This window comes from Pleurodeles waltl, chromosome 9 (genome assembly GCF_031143425.1).
Source record: "Pleurodeles waltl isolate 20211129_DDA chromosome 9, aPleWal1.hap1.20221129, whole genome shotgun sequence".
In the NCBI taxonomy this organism is placed as follows: Eukaryota; Metazoa; Chordata; class Amphibia; order Caudata; family Salamandridae; genus Pleurodeles; species Pleurodeles waltl.
The window spans coordinates 317,085,976-317,103,417 of record NC_090448.1 but is presented as its reverse complement, the minus strand read 5'-3'; positions in this window follow the sequence as shown (position 1 = coordinate 317,103,417).

The following is a 17,442-nucleotide window of genomic DNA, read 5'->3' as shown; positions in this document are numbered from 1 at the left end:
AATGTGGCATACATAGACAGCGGGGAGAACAAATATTTTGCCACCGCAATTCTGCCCATTATAAACAGAGGAATTGTATTCCAAATTCCCACTGACGCCTTAAGACCATCAAGTAACATTTGAGTGTTATAATTATATTGCTTAACAGCAGTATGTGCTATCTGCATGCCTAAATATCGAAACTTGTCTGTTTCCATGTGTCAACTTTATCTAGCCTACCCAGGGGAAAGAGTAGTTTGTTTCTGTTTATTGATTTTCAAGCCAGAGACATGATCAAACTGTTCTAATACTTGCTTTAATATAGGCACGGATGGATGAGCTTGGCTGAAATATGCCACCATCACTGGCATACATCAACACCATGTGTGTTGTATCACTTGTCCGTCTTTTACCGGTCCTGTCAAATTGTTAGCAATCGAATCTCCAGGAACTCAATCGACAAGGAAACCAATAGAAACAGGGAACAGCCCTGTTTGATGTGCCTCTCGGTGAGCCACTTTTCAGATATAATGCCACAATTCCTCCTTACTCTAGCCATCTGTTCCATGTATAAGAGTTTGATCTTAACCAAGAAACTTGGTCAAAACTCAGCGCCGCATTTGCGTCATTTTTTTACGCAAAAGTGGTGCAAACTCAAAATACAATTTTATTTTTTAAGTTTGCGCCGTTTTTGCGTCAAAAAGCGGCGCAAATGCGGCACTAAATAAGTATAAATATGGGCCTCAATTTTTTAGAGAACATACAAAATAAAATCCCAATCTAGGATATTAAATGCTTTCTCAATGTCAGACGCCATTCGGGCACCATCAACCTCTGATTGCCTATATCATGCAACACATGGCTGACACACCTAAGATTCATAAGTGTACATTAATTAAGTCACCTGAAGTCTTATTTTAGTATAAATTGTGCCAGTGAACATGTCCTCTTAGGGGTTTTAGTTAAAAAAAAGTATGTGCTGCTGTGTACCAGGCCACTGTATGCCAAGAGTGGATTTCCAGCTCGTGTTAAGCTTTTAAGAGCCGATGTCCATTAAGGGGAACGAAAACAGCAGAGGACATCAGCATCAGCCACAGCAAGCAATTCATTTTTAGAATAGAGGATGGTACTTGTTGGGGTCTGCAGCACGAGGACATCCTCCTCCAAGGCCCTGCCCCCTCCTCACGTGTTGGAATTTTTAGTTGGCAGGCCTGGGATTGTCTTGAGCCTGTATTTGTCCTCCTAGAGAACTTTGCGAACTTATAATACCCTTGACAAAGCTTTCGCAGCAGTTTGTTCCTAGTGTATACAAACTCTTTTTCTCTGCTAATCATACCTCTTCTCCTGCTCCCCCACAGCTTTGCAATTTTAGGATATGAATTATTATGTTAAAGTGTGTATTCTGTATATTGCTAGGGTATGACTGAAGCAATAAACATTGACTAAATTCATTTTACCCTTCTCTGCACATGCCTCTGCTCTCTCCGCGGCTTTTCAACATAGCAGGGGTATTTGTAGAATGCGCATTCATCCCAAGTAATCTGTTAGAAATATTGACAGAAAAGCGATGTTTATTGTTGCCCAACTGAATGGAACTCGAGTTATCAATCTCAGAATGAGAAACTGAGAAGACCCACTGGGATTTGAACCTGTGACCTTGAGAGATCAAACATAAATCTTTGCAATCCATGATTTCGACTTTTAAACCACTAGAAGACCCTTTATGACATTGTTTGCCCTCTTCGAGGACATCAGATTTAATGCGCAAGCAAATTCTCCCGTTTGTTGTGGTTCCAGTGTCTATATATCAGGGTTACTTCTGGTTACTGGTACTATGTGAAGATTGTTTTATGTGATTAATGTTTGTTGGTTACCTGTTTTTAGCAATTCATCACGTTTAAAAGATTTCCATATTTAAATTGTCCTTTGCCCATACAAATCTTTTCTGGACATTTTAAGATACTTTCCACTGGACCCAAACTTTGGCCACGATGGAAAACGGTAGGAAGATTTTTTTCTGCAACATTTTTACGTTTAAAGGCAAATGTAAGTAGAATTCTTCACTGCAAGTTTACCTTTTATGACATACATTGTCTTAAAATTCCATATTTTTATAGAAATTTGAGGAAGGCATAAAACTTCACAAGAAATGCTGCGACCAACAAATGTGCAGCTCTACACACCCCCACTAGGCTTCTGTTCAGTGGATCCAAGATGTGCCCGTTTAACTGTGGGTGGTTAGGAGACAGGTCAGGCACACATTTATTCAGTATTAATGCAAGCAAATGACGTAATGGTCTGGATTATTCCAAATCTTCTTTATTCCAGAATCGTAGTTAAAAGTCCATAAGCCAATAATGCCCTACAATACATATGCAGGCAACGCGTTTCGTTCACTCCGTGAATTTCTTGAGGGCTTTAATGTAACAACATAAATATTTATTCAGTACTACCATGGTTATACCTTGATCATCTTCCCCAGTCAAAATAGCACCATTTCTTTGCATCCCCAAGAAGTGCTTATCATGTGATCATTGCCTTGTTCGTTGTCAGAATACAACAAGCGTGCATCCACCTGGATGTCACAGAACTACCCTATATCTACATGCAAACCCTCGAAATCATGGAACTAACACCGGATACTTGGCAACGGCCGGAGGCTCTAGCCTGTGAACTCAGAGGTTATAGTGCACAGCGATGGTAGAACGCTAATGTGTTCGCTGTGGAAGGATGATGCGTGATGTACCGAATGATCATGATAATTTAATGAAATCCCCCTGGATCTAGACACACGGCTGGTTCAGACCTGCCTGGGTTTCACTAGCCTTTTAAGTGGTATCGTAATTAAAATGTGGGGCCTTCCCGCATGCATAAATACATCTTAGGTTCAGGAACATTTTGTGTCTTGTACAGAGAGCAGCGACAAAATGATCATCTTTATAAAGACTTAACCAATCAGGGGCTCAGAGTCCGTCCCCTGTCCTTCATCCATTTGTCTCTGTGACGTGGCAGTGTTTATTCAGTAAGATAAGCAAGTGTGTTCCTCAAGCAAGATACTTGATTTATATTTTATTTCTAAAGACAGACCTCGGGAAAGGTCAGGCTCATGGCATCGAAGATGTTAGCACATGAGCTGCCTACTCTTCTTAATGTGCAGTTATTGCCCTTCCAGAATGAGTTCCTGCTTCAGAGTAACCTTGGAGCAGTGGAGAAGGACATCCCCAGCAGCCTTCTCCCTCTTTCTTCACTCATTCTACGTGAGAGCGGGTGAGAGTATCTCATTGCTGCACAAACTGACAATTATAGCAGAGTATGTGCCCGTGCCGGCAGGAGGTGGCCTTGGACGGAATGACTGGCAGGTTAGGTTCCTGCCCCCCACGCGGCGACCAGATTAGCTCTGACCACATCAGCACTACGGGAGCCAAGAAATGAGGATGAAGAGGCAAAATCCGATGGAAGAGGGCTCTTTGTTAGAGCTGGAGAAAGGTGGGTGTAGGTCCCCGTAAAAATGCGGCAAGGTTCAGGCAAACGGATGCTGCAATGTCTATGCGCTCGCGCGCACATGCACACATTCATTCATCCATTCTCTCTCTCTCTCTCATAGCTAAGTACAATAGCCGGTCATAATCATTCTTAACTTGTCATATCATTCTCATCTTGTCAAAACACATTCTAATATGTACAGTCCCAAACACTGCAAGCAATACTCAAGAGCTCTAGGTATCCATTAGAAAGCACACTCAGTCGCGCATTCCTAAGGAAAAAACACAATCACTCCAAATTTTGCACAGGTGCACACAACAAATCATTCACTATCTGTAGAACGCCCACATCCCCGTTATTACTCTTCTTGTGCATGAGTAGTTCGTGTATCCAAAATATCAGTGGCCTTGTGTTTACAGTGTGCTATGTGCCATGACGGATGGTCCAGCTTGGGTTACAGTGTCGGAGACCTCAAGAGTGATTGACTATCATTTGCACTTACTGCTGAGGACGCCGCTTCCGAATGTTTTAGGGACTGGGGTCCTGGTGGGATATGGTCTCCCTCTGCCCACAATTCCCTGCTCGACCATGGCCAGGGATTCCACTGTGCACCATCAGTTTTTCAAGGGGTATAACACTGACCCCTCAGTAGTGCACGCTCTGCTGATGCTAGCTTGTACAAATATATTTTTTAATAGTTTAGGGTCAATTTTGCAAAACTGAGAGGCAACCTTAAAAATTAAAAACATGCAGCCCGTTTTCCTTAAAGGAAAACAGGCTGCATTCAAAAAAGAAAATGAAATGTTTTCTTTTCATTTTTTAAGAGCGGGCAGTGGTCCATGGGACCACTGCCCGCTCTTAAAAAATGCTTTTACAGACATTCACAAAGCCGTCACATGGGCACCCCTTCCCATTTGTGAATGTGTTACCACCAATTTAGAATTGGTGGTAACCTGCGCATGTTGTGCAACCGCATTTCAGTTTCAAAATATTCAAACATACCACTGCGATTCAGATTTAGGAAGGGACGCCCAAAACACGCCCCTTCCTAATACCGAATCGCAAAAGCAAAATGCGGGTCACATGTATGACAGTACATTTTGCGAATCGCAATTTGCGATTCATTTGCAAGTCGCAAAACCAAATGTACAACAGTGTCAATGACACTGTTTGCAATTCCAAATGGGGTCGTAAATGACCTACCTCATCATATTCATGAGGTAGGTCGCAATTTGCGACCCCATTGGAAATGGTCGCTCTCAAAGGGATGGTGGCCTGCTGGGGACAGCAGACGACCGTGTCTGCTTTTTAAATAAAACAGTGTTTTTTAAATGGGCCTGAGAGTCGTAGTTAGGAAGGGACGCCCTTGGAACACCCCTTCCTAATTGTGAGTTGCAATCCCTATTTTGCCAGTCTGTATTTGTATGCTGGCTTGAAAATAGGGATGGTACATTGGAATAGGCTCTTTGGGGATTGCAAAAGGTGAAATTTGCCTTTTGCGACTGCAAAATCACATTGTACATAGGGCCCACGATTCGGTAAACAGGTTGCTTGGGGCCAGATGTAGCAAAAGAAAATTTAGCGAGCTGCAAATTGCGAGTCAGACCGACTCGCAATTTGCAACTCGCAAAATTGTATGCAGAAAGGTGTCTCAGACACCTTCTGCGACTCGCTATGGGGTCGCAAAGACCCACCTCATGAATATTAATGAGGTGGGTCGCATTTTGCGACCCCATAGCGAGTCCATGCATTTACAGGGATGGTGGCCTGCTGATGACAGCAGACCTCCATGTCTGTGATTGCTTTTTTAATAAAGCAGTTTTTTTTTTTTTTTTTATTGCAGCCCGTTTTCCTTAAAGGAAAACGAGTTGCAATACAAAAAAATAATGAAACCATTTGGTTTCATTTTTTCAGTGTAGGCAGTGGTCCATTGGACCACTGCCTGCTCTGAAAAATTATTTTTAGCGACATTCACAAAGGGGAAGGGGTCCCATGGGGACCCCTTCCCGTTTGCGAATGAGTTACCACCCACTTCAAGTGGGTGTTAACTGCGAATTGCGGTGCGAGTCGCAAATAGGAAGGGAACACCCCTTCCTATTTGTGAATCAGCATCGCGATGGCCGTTTTGCATGGCGCAAAACTGCGTTTTTCGCAGTTTGCGACATGCAAACCGGTTCCTACATCTGGCCCATAGTCGCATTTTACTTTGCTATATAGAAAAAAGCATTTTTCCGGTCGCAAACGGGACTGGAAAAATGCTTTGTACATCTGGCCCTAGATTCCAAGGGAATAACATCTGCATCGCGGGTCTGCCACAGAAAACAGATGGTCAGAGCAGCACTCCGAAAAAAATAGGTCAGGGGACTTTCCAATTAATTTTGACTGCACACAAGTTAGGGCCCCTGAAAATATACCATCCCCGTTATGCTCAATAGAGTACTCCCCTTCGAGCAAAAAGAAGAAACAATGTCAATAGTGTGAGCAAATGGTGAGATTGTCTTCCAGGGTAATACTGTAGTTGCGCAAGGTTTCGTCATGCTCAGAATGAGTCGTGCATTATCCATGCGCTTTGCTTTTTAAGTAGAAAGAGAGGAAACTGATATTTTGTTCACTCCACTAAGCAAATAATGTCTTAGGTCTCATAGAGGGCATGGAGGACTCCACAGAGGCACTAATGGGACGAGAAAGTGGTGACCCATCTGGCAGAGGGTGAAGACAATGAGCAGGAGGAAAGCATCTTCATTGGACTTTGTTGCAGCCAGGACTAATGTTTTCCATCACCTAGGAGAGATCAGTGGTTCGCAGGAAGCCATTCCAGTGACTGAAGATATTGGATCTGAATTACATCCTCACTGATAAGGTTTGTCTGCCACATTCCCAGAAATATGAACTTAGACTTGCGGTTTCCGTAGGACAGATGAAACTGTGAGGTTGATGTTTGTGACCTCTATTAGGACAGGCCATGATTTCAATAGGTGTTGGAATTTCCCTGGGCACCACGTTTGGGGTGTGTATTTTTTTCCTGTTTGCTGCTCTGAGTTTTGAATGTGTGGTTGGTGTTCAGTTTCTTGGAGGAAGCAAGGTACCATTAGCTGAAAGAAGTTGTACCTTGTTTTTGTGTAAAACAAAACTTGAATTTATGCCTCAACATATTCAAATCCTAGTCTACTGCTTCTAATCCGAATATCCTTAGCTCGAATGGGCCCTCAATGCATCTGCACCATGTAAGGTGATTATTAACTTGGTAAAGCCCTCATAGGTGACATATGGTTAACACAAGAAACCCACCTGTAAGGAAATGCCTCCTTGGCATGGTTACCCCCTGACTTTTTGCCTTTGCTGATGCTATGTTTTGAATTGAAAGTGTGCTGAGGCCTGCTAACCAGGCCCCAGCACCAGTGTTCTTTCCCTAACCTGTACTTTTGATTCCACAATTGGCACACCCTGGCATCCAGGTAAGTCCCTTGTAACTGGTACCCCTGGTACCAAGGGCCCTGATGCCAGGGAAGGTCTCTAAGGGCTGCAGCATATCTTATGCCACCCTGGGGACCCCTCACTCAGCACAGACACACTACTTGCCAGCTTGTGTGTGCTGGTGAGAACAAAACGAGTAAGTCGACATGGCACTCCCCTCAGGGTGCCATGCCAACCTCACACTGCCTATGCAGTATAGATAAGTCACCCCTCTAGTAGGCCTTACAGCCCTAAGGCAGGGTGCACTATACCATAGGTGAGGGCACCAGTGCATGAGTACTGTGCCCCTACAGTGTCTAAGCCAAACCTTAGACATTGTAAGTGCAGGGTAGCCATAAGAGTATATGGTCTGGGAGTCTGTCAAACACGGACTCCACAGCACCATAATGGCTACACTGAAAACTGGGAAGTTTGGTATCAAACTTCTCAGCACAATAAATGCACACTGATGCCAGTGTACATTTTATTGTGAAATACACCCCAGAGGGCACCTTAGAGGTGCCCCCTGAAACCTTAACCGACTATCTGTGTAGGCTGACTGGTTCCAGCAGCCTGCCACAACCGAGACATGTTGCTGGCCCCACGGGGAGAGTGCCTTTGTCACTCTGAGGCCAGTAACAAAGCCTGCACTGGGTGGAGATGCTATCACCTCCCCCAGGCAGGAGCTGTAACACCTGGCGGTAAGCCTCAAAGGCTTACCCCCTTTGTTCCAGCACCGCAGGGCATTCCAGCTAGTGGAGTGGCCCGCCCCCTCCGGCCACGGCCCCACTTTTGGCGGCAAGACCGGAGGAGATAATGAGAATAACAAGGAGGAGTCACTGGCCAGTCAGGACAGCCCCTAAGGTGTCCTGAGCTGAAGTGACTCTAACTTTTAGAAATCCTCCATCTTGCAGATGGAGGATCCCCCAATAGGGATAGGAATGTGACCCCCTCCCCTTGGGAGGAGGCACAAAGAGGGTGTACCCACCCTCAGGGCTAGTAGCCATTGGCTACTAACCCCCCAGACCTAAACACGCCCTTAAATTTAGCATTTAAGGTCTTCCCTGAACCTAAAGATTTAGATTCCTGCAACTTACAAGAAGAAGAGGACTGCTGAGCTGAAAGACCCCTGCAGAGGAAGAAAAGAAGACACCAACTGCTTTGGCCCCAGACCTACCGGCCTGTCTCCTGCCTTCCAAAGAAACCTGCTCCAGCGACGCTTTCCCAAGGACCAGCGACCTCTGAATCCTCAGAGGACTGCCCTGCTTCAAGAAAGACCCGAAACTCCTGAGGACAGCGGCACTGCTCCAAAAAGAACTGCAACTTTGTTACAGAGGAGCAGATTTAAAGACCCCTGCAAATCCCCGCAAGAAGCGTGAGACTTGCAACACTGCACCCGGCGACCCCGACTCGACTGGTGGAGAACCAACACCTCAGGGAGGACCCTCCGGCGACTCCGAGACCGTGAGTAACCAAAGTTGTCCCCCCTGAGCCCCCACAGCGACGCCTGCAGAGGGAATCCCGAGGCTCCCCCTGACCGCGACTGCCTGAACCTAAAGTCCCGACGGCTGGAAAAGACCCTGCACCCGCAGCCCCCAGCACCTGAAGGAACGGAACTTCTGTGCAGGAGTGACCCCCAGGAGGCCCTCTCCCTTGCCCAGGTGGTGGCCATCCCGAGGAGCCCCCCCCTTGCCTGCCTGCACCGCTGAAGAGACCCCTTGGTCTCCCATTGAAACCTACAGAAAACCCGACGCGTGTTTGCACACTGCACCCGGCCGCCCCCGCGCTGCTGAGGGTGTACTTTTTGTGCTGACTTCTGTCCCCCCCCGGTGCCCTACAAAACCCCCCTGGTCTGCCCTCCGAAGACGCGGGTACTTACCTGCTGGCAGACCGGAAACGGGGCACCCCCTTCTCTCTATTGAAGCCTATGTGTTTTGGGCACCTCTTTGACCTCTGCACCTGACCGGCCCTGAGCTGCTGGTGTGGTAACTTTAGGGTTGCTCTGAACCCCCAACGGTGGGCTACCTTGGACCCAAACCTGAGACTTGTATGTGATTTACTTACCTGCTAAAACTAACAATAACTTACCTCCCCCAGGAACTGTGAAAATTGCAGTGTCCACTTTTAAAACAGCTATTTGTGTTTTATGTGAAAAGTATATATACTACTGTAATTATTCAAAGTTCCTAAAGTACTTACCTGCAATACCTTTCAAATGAGATATTACATGTAGAATTTGAACCTGTGGTTCTTAAAATAAACTAAGAAAATATATTTTTCTATAACAAAACCTATTGGCCTGGATTTGTCTCTGAGTGTGTGTTCCTCATTTATTGCCTGTGTGTATGTACAACAAATGCTTAACACTACTCCTTTGATAAGCCTACTGCTCGACCACACTACCACAAAATAGAGCATTAGTATTATCTCTTTTTGCCACTATCTTACCTCTAAGGGGAACCCTTGGACTCTGTGCATACTATTCCTTACTTTGAAATAGTGCATACAGAGCCAACTTCCTACATTGGTGGATCAGCGGTGGGGTACAAGACTTTGCATTTGCTGGACTACTCAGCCAATACCTGATCACACGACAAATTCCAAAAATTGTCATTAGAAATTATTTTTGCAATTTGAACTATTTTTCTAAATTCTTAAAAGACCTGCTAGGGCCTTGTGTTAGATCCTGTTTAGCATTTCTTTTAGTGTTTAAAAGTTTGGTAAAAGTTTGAATTAGATTCTAGAACTAGTTTTAGATTCTTAAAAAGTATTCCAACTTTTAGAAGCATAATGTCTAGTGCAGAGATGAATGTGGTGGAACTCGACACCACACCTTACCTCCATCTTAAGATGAGGGAGCTAAGGTCACTCTGTAAAATAAATAAAATAGTAATGGGCCCCAGACCTTCCAAACTACAGCTTCAGGAGCTGTTGGCAGAGTTTGAAAAGGCCAACCCCTCTGAGGATGGCAACACAGAGGATGATGATAGTGACTTGGAGGGTGATTCCCCCCTACCAGTCCTATCTAGGGAAGACAGGGCCTCTCAAGCCCTGACTCCAAGCATAATAGTCAGAGATGCTGGCTCCCTCACAGGAGGGACCAACTTCTCTGAAATCACTGAGGATAACTCCAGTGAAGAGGACATCCAGTTAGCCAGGATGGCCAAAAGATTGGCTTTGGAAAGACAGATCCTAGCCATAGAAAGGGAAAGACAAGAGATGGGCCTAGGACCCATCAATGGTGGCAGCAACATAAATAGGGTCAGAGATTCTCCTGACATGTTAAAAATCCCTAAAGGGATTGTAACTAAATATGAAGATGGTGATGACATCACCAAATGGTTCACAGCTTTTGAGAGGGCTTGTGTAACCAGAAAAGTGAACAAATCTCACTGGGGTGCTCTCCTTTGGGAAATGTTCACAGGAAAGTGTAGGGATAAACTCCTCACACTCTCTGGAAAAGATGGAGAATCTTATGACCTCATGAAGGGTACCCTGATTGAGGGCTTTGGATTCTCCACTGAGGAGTATAGGATTAGATTCAGGGGGGCTCAAAAATCCTCGAGCCAGACCTGGGTTGACTTTGTAGACTACTCAGTAAAAACACTAGATGGTTGGATTCAAGGCAGTGGTGTAAGTAATTATGATGGGCTGTACAATTTATTTGTGAAAGAACACCTATTAAGTAATTGTTTCAATGATAAACTGCATCAGCATCTGGTAGACCTAGGACCAATTTCTCCCCAAGAATTGGGAAAGAAGGCGGACCATTGGGTCAAGACTAGGGTGTCCAAAACTTCCACAGGGGGTGACCAAAAGAAAGGGGTCACAAAACCTCCCCAGGGGAAGGGTGGTGAGACAGCCAAAAACAAAAATAGTAAAGAGTCTTCTACAGGCCCCCAAAAACCTGCACAGGAGGGTGGGCCCAGAGCCTCTTCACAAAACAATCCTGGGTACAAGGGTAAAAACTTTGATCCCAAAAAGGCCTGGTGTCGTAGCTGTAGTCAGTCTGGACACCAAACTGGAGACAAGGCCTGTCCCAAGAAAGATACCACTTCTAACTCCACTCCAGCTAAAACTGGAATGGCCAGTCTCCAAGTGGGATCAACAGTGTGCCCAGAGCAAATCAGGTGTCACACTGAAGCTACATTAGTCTCTGAGGGTGGGGTGGATTTAGCCACACTGGCTGCCTGGCCCCCTAACATGCAAAAATACAGGCAGCAGCTCTTAATTAATGGGACAAGTGTAGAGGGCCTGAGGGATACAGGTGCCAGTGTCACTATGGTGACAGAGAAACTGGTTTCCCCTGGCCAATACCTGACTGGACAAACCTATCCAGTCACCAATGCTGACAATCAAACTAAAGTACATCCCATGGCAATGGTAACTTTAGAGTGGGGAGGGGTCAATGGCCTGAAACAGGTGGTGGTCTCCTCAAATATCCCAGTAGACTGTTTGCTTGGAAATGACCTGGAGCCCTCAGCATGGGCTGAGGTAGAACTGAAAACCCATGCAGCCATGCTGGGTATCCCTGAACTGGTGTGTGTCAAAACAAGGGCACAGTGCAAGGCACAGGGTGATAAAGTAGAGCTGGAGTCTGGAAGAAAGGCCCAGCCTACCAAGAGAAAAGGAAAGTCAGCTGGGAAACCAGCTGCAACACAACAAGAAAAAGAGAGCCTCTCTTCTCAGGGAGAAGTTCTGCCCTCTGAGGGAACTGAGCCTATGGAGCTGGAACCTTATCAGGTTGAGCTCTTGGGCCCAGGGGGACCCTCAAGGGAAGAGTTGTGTAAGGGACAAGAAACCTGTCCCTCTCTTGAAGGCCTTAGGCAGCAAGCTGCTGAAGAGTCCAAAGGCAAGAAAAATGGAACACATAGGGTCTATTGGGAAGATGGACTCCTGTACACTGAGGCAAGAGATCCCAAACCTGGTGCCACTAGGAGAGTGGTAGTGCCTCAGGGGTTCAGAGAGTTTATTCTGACCTTAGCCCATGATATTCCCCTTGCTGGGCATTTGGGGCAAACCAAGACGTGGGAGAGGTTAGTCAACCACTTCTACTGGCCCAACATGTCCCAGAAGGTTAAGGAGTTTTGCACCTCCTGTCCCACCTGTCAAGCCAGTGGTAAGACAGGTGGACATCCAAAGGCCCCCCTCATTCCACTTCCAGTGGTGGGGGTCCCCTTTGATAGAGTGGGTGTGGACATAGTGGGTCCACTGGAACCTCCCACAGCCTCAGGAAATATGTACATCCTAGTAGTAGTGGATCATGCTACTAGGTATCCTGAAGCTATTCCCCTTAGGTCGACTACTGCCCCTGCAGTAGCCAAGGCCCTCATTGGTGTCTTTACCAGAGTGGGCTTCCCTAAGGAGGTGGTGTCTGACAGAGGTACCAACTTCATGTCAGCATACCTAAAACACATGTGGAATGAGTGTGGAGTGACTTATAAATTCACTACATCATATCATCCACAAACTAATGGCCTTGTTGAGAGATTCAACAAGACATTAAAGGGCATGATCATGGGGCTCCCAGAAAAACTCAAAAGGAGATGGGATGTCCTCCTGCCATGTCTGCTTTTCGCTTACAGAGAGGTGCCTCAGAAGGGAGTAGGGTTCTCACCCTTTGAACTTCTGTTTGGCCACCCTGTAAGGGGACCACTAGCTCATGTGAAAGAAGGCTGGGAGAGACCTCTTCATGAGCCTAAACAAGACATAGTGGACTATGTACTTGGCCTTCGCTCAAGGATGGCAGAGTACATGGAAAAGGCAAGCAAAAACCTTGAGGCCAGCCAACAGCTCCAGAAGTGTTGGTATGACCAAAAGGCTGCACTGGTTGAATTTCAACCAGTGCAGAAAGTCTGGGTTTTGGAGCCTGTGGCTCCCAGGGCACTTCAGGACAAATGGAGTGTCCCTTACCCAGTGCTAGAGAGGAAGAGTCAGGTCACCTATCTGGTAGACCTGGGCACAAGCAGGAGCCCCAAGAGGGTGATCCATGTGAACCGCCTTAAGCTCTTCCATGACAGGGCTGATGTAAATCTGTTAATGGTAACAGATGAAGATCAGGAAGCTGAGAGTGAGCCTCTCCCTGATCTTCTGTCATCAGACCCTAATGATGGCTCAGTAGATGGAGTGATCTATTCAGACACCCTCTCTGGCCAACAGCAAGCTGACTGTAGGAAGGTCCTGCAACAGTTTGCTGAGCTCTTTTCCCTAACCCCTGGTCAGACACACCTGTGTACCCATGATGTGGACACAGGAGACAGCATGCCTGTCAAAAACAAAATATTCAGACAGTCTGATCAAGTTAAGGAGAGCATCAAGGTGGAAGTCCACAAGATGCTGGAATTGGGAGTAATTGAGTACTCTGACAACCCCTGGGCTAGCCCAGTGGTCTTAGTCCCCAAACCTCACACCAAAGATGGAAAGAGAGAGATGAGGTTTTGTGTGGACTACAGAGGACTTAACTCTGTCTCCAAGACAGATGCCCATCCCATTCCTAGAGCTGATGAGCTGATTGATAAATTAGGGGCTGCCAAATTCTTAAGTACCTTTGACTTAACAGCAGGGTACTGGCAAATCAAAATGGCCCCTGGAGCAAAAGAAAAGACAGCATTCTCCACACCTGATGGGCATTATCAGTTCACTGTTATGCCCTTTGGTTTAAAGAATGCCCCTGCCACCTTCCAAACGTTGGTGAATCAAGTCCTTGCTGGCTTGGAGTCCTTCAGTGCAGCTTATCTTGACGATATTGCTGTCTTTAGCTCCAACTGGCAGGATCACCTGGTCCACCTGAAGAAGGTTTTGAAGGCCCTGCAATCTGCAGGGCTCTCTATCAAGGCATCCAAATGCCAGATAGGGCAGGGAACTGTGGTTTACTTGGGACACCTTGTAGGTGGAGGCCAAGTTCAGCCACTCCAGCCTAAGATCCAGACTATTCTGGACTGGGCAGCTCCAAAAACCCAGACTCAAGTCAGGGCATTCCTTGGCTTGACTGGGTACTATAGGAGGTTTGTGAAGGGATATGGATCCATTGTGACAGCCCTCACAGAACTCACCTCCAAGAAAATGCCCAAGAAAGTAAACTGGACTGTAGAATGCCAACAGGCCTTTGACACCCTGAAACAAGCTATGTGCACAGCACCAGTTCTAAAAGCTCCAGATTACTCCAAGCAGTTCATTGTGCAGACAGATGCCTCTGAACATGGGATAGGGGCAGTTTTGTCCCAAACAAATGATGATGGCCTTGACCAGCCTGTTGCTTTCATTAGCAGGAGGTTACTCCCCAGGGAGCATCGTTGGAGTGCCATTGAGAGGGAGTCCTTTGCTGTGGTTTGTGTCCCTGAAGAAGCTGAGACCATACCTCTTTGGTACTCACTTCCTAGTTCAGACTGACCACAGACCTCTCAGATGGCTGATGCAAATGAAAGGTGAAAATCCAAAACTGTTGAGGTGGTCCATCTCCCTACAGGGAATGGACTTTATAGTGGAACACAGACCTGGGACTGCCCATGCCAATGCAGATGGCCTTTCCAGGTTCTTCCACTTAGAAAATGAAGACTTTCTTGGGAAAGGTTAGTCTCATCCTCTTTCGTTTGAGGGGGGGGTTGTGTAAGGAAATGCCTCCTTGGCATGGTTACCCCCTGACTTTTTGCCTTTGCTGATGCTATGTTTTGAATTGAAAGTGTGCTGAGGCCTGCTAACCAGGCCCCAGCACCAGTGTTCTTTCCCTAACCTGTACTTTTGATTCCACAATTGGCACACCCTGGCATCCAGGTAAGTCCCTTGTAACTGGTACCCCTGGTACCAAGGGCCCTGATGCCAGGGAAGGTCTCTAAGGGCTGCAGCATATCTTATGCCACCCTGGGGACCCCTCACTCAGCACAGACACACTACTTGCCAGCTTGTGTGTGCTGGTGAGAACAAAACGAGTAAGTCGACATGGCACTCCCCTCAGGGTGCCATGCCAACCTCACACTGCCTATGCAGTATAGATAAGTCACCCCTCTAGTAGGCCTTACAGCCCTAAGGCAGGGTGCACTATACCATAGGTGAGGGCACCAGTGCATGAGTACTGTGCCCCTACAGTGTCTAAGCCAAACCTTAGACATTGTAAGTGCAGGGTAGCCATAAGAGTATATGGTCTGGGAGTCTGTCAAACACGGACTCCACAGCACCATAATGGCTACACTGAAAACTGGGAAGTTTGGTATCAAACTTCTCAGCACAATAAATGCACACTGATGCCAGTGTACATTTTATTGTGAAATACACCCCAGAGGGCACCTTAGAGGTGCCCCCTGAAACCTTAACCGACTATCTGTGTAGGCTGACTGGTTCCAGCAGCCTGCCACAACCGAGACATGTTGCTGGCCCCACGGGGAGAGTGCCTTTGTCACTCTGAGGCCAGTAACAAAGCCTGCACTGGGTGGAGATGCTATCACCTCCCCCAGGCAGGAGCTGTAACACCTGGCGGTAAGCCTCAAAGGCTTACCCCCTTTGTTCCAGCACCGCAGGGCACTCCAGCTAGTGGAGTGGCCCGCCCCCTCCGGCCACGGCCCCACTTTTGGCGGCAAGACCGGAGGAGATAATGAGAATAACAAGGAGGAGTCACTGGCCAGTCAGGACAGCCCCTAAGGTGTCCTGAGCTGAAGTGACTCTAACTTTTAGAAATCCTCCATCTTGCAGATGGAGGATCCCCCAATAGGGATAGGAATGTGACCCCCTCCCCTTGGGAGGAGGCACAAAGAGGGTGTACCCACCCTCAGGGCTAGTAGCCATTGGCTACTAACCCCCCAGACCTAAATACGCCCTTAAATTTAGCATTTAAGGTCTTCCCTGAACCTAAAGATTTAGATTCCTGCAACTTACAAGAAGAAGAGGACTGCTGAGCTGAAAGACCCCTGCAGAGGAAGAAAAGAAGACACCAACTGCTTTGGCCCCAGACCTACCGGCCTGTCTCCTGCCTTCCAAAGAAACCTGCTCCAGCGACGCTTTCCCAAGGACCAGCGACCTCTGAATCCTCAGAGGACTGCCCTGCTTCAAGAAAGACCCGAAACTCCCGAGGACAGCGGCACTGCTCCAAAAAGAACTGCAACTTTGTTACAGAGGAGCAGATTTAAAGACCCCTGCAAATCCCCGCAAGAAGCGTGAGACTTGCAACACTGCACCCGGCGACCCCGACTCGACTGGTGGAGAACCAACACCTCAGGGAGGACCCTCCGGCGACTCCGAGACCGTGAGTAACCAAAGTTGTCCCCCCTGAGCCCCCACAGCGACGCCTGCAGAGGGAATCCCGAGGCTCCCCCTGACCGCTGCTGCCTGAACCTAAAGTCCTGACGGCTGGAAAAGACCCTGCACCCGCAGCCCCCAGCACCTGAAGGAACGGAACGTCTGTGCAGGAGTGACGCCCAGGAGGCCCTCTCCCTTGCCCAGGTGGTGGCTACCCCGAAGAGCCCCCCTTGCCTGCCTGCACCGCTGAAGAGACCCCTTGGTCTCCCATTGAAACCTACAGAAAACCCGCCGCGTGTTTGCACACTGCACCCGGCCGCCCCCGCGCTGCTGAGGGTGTACTTTTTGTGCTGACTTGTGTCCCCCCCGGTGCCCTACAAAACCCCCCCTGGTCTGCCCTCCGAAGACGCGGGTACTTACCTGCTGGCAGACCGGAACCGGGGCACCCCCTTCTCTCCATTGAAGCCTATGTGTTTTGGGCACCTCTTTGACCTCTGCACCTGAGCGGCCCTGAGCTGCTGGTGTGGTAACTTTGGGGTTGCTCTGAACCCCCAACGGTGGGCTACCTTGGACCCAAACCTGAGACTTGTAAGTGATTTACTTAACTGCTAAAACTAACAATAATTTACCTCCCCCAGGAACTGTGAAAATTGCAGTGTCCACTTTTAAAACAGCTATTTGTGTTTTATGTGAAAAGTATATATACTACTGTAATTATTCAAAGTTCCTAAAGTACTTACCTGCAATACCTTTCAAATGAGATATTACATGTAGAATTTGAACCTGTGGTTCTTAAAATAAACTAAGAAAATATATTTTTCTATAACAAAACCTATTGGCCTGGATTTGTCTCTGAGTGTGTGTTCCTCATTTATTGCCTGTGTGTATGTACAACAAATGCTTAACACTACTCCTTTGATAAGCCTACTGCTCGACCACACTACCACAAAATAGAGCATTAGTATTATCTCTTTTTGCCACTATCTTACCTCTAAGGGGAACCCTTGGACTCTGTGCATACTATTCCTTACTTTGAAATAGTGCATACAGAGCCAACTTCCTACACCACCCAATTAAAAAAGCATGTTATCAAATGAAATCATAATGGCTTTGTAATCGCTCCTTTTTTACACTCTTTTGTGCTTTTTCTTAGTCACGTTCCGTCTCTGCCACTGCTGCCCCTTTGGCCCCGCTTCCCTCCCTGCAAAGCATTTTCCCGCCCTCCCATCTTCCAGCTGACCAGACCCTCCCCTTCTTAATTTCGGCTGTAGCACAGTGAGAGTGCAGCTTCTCCAACCTTCT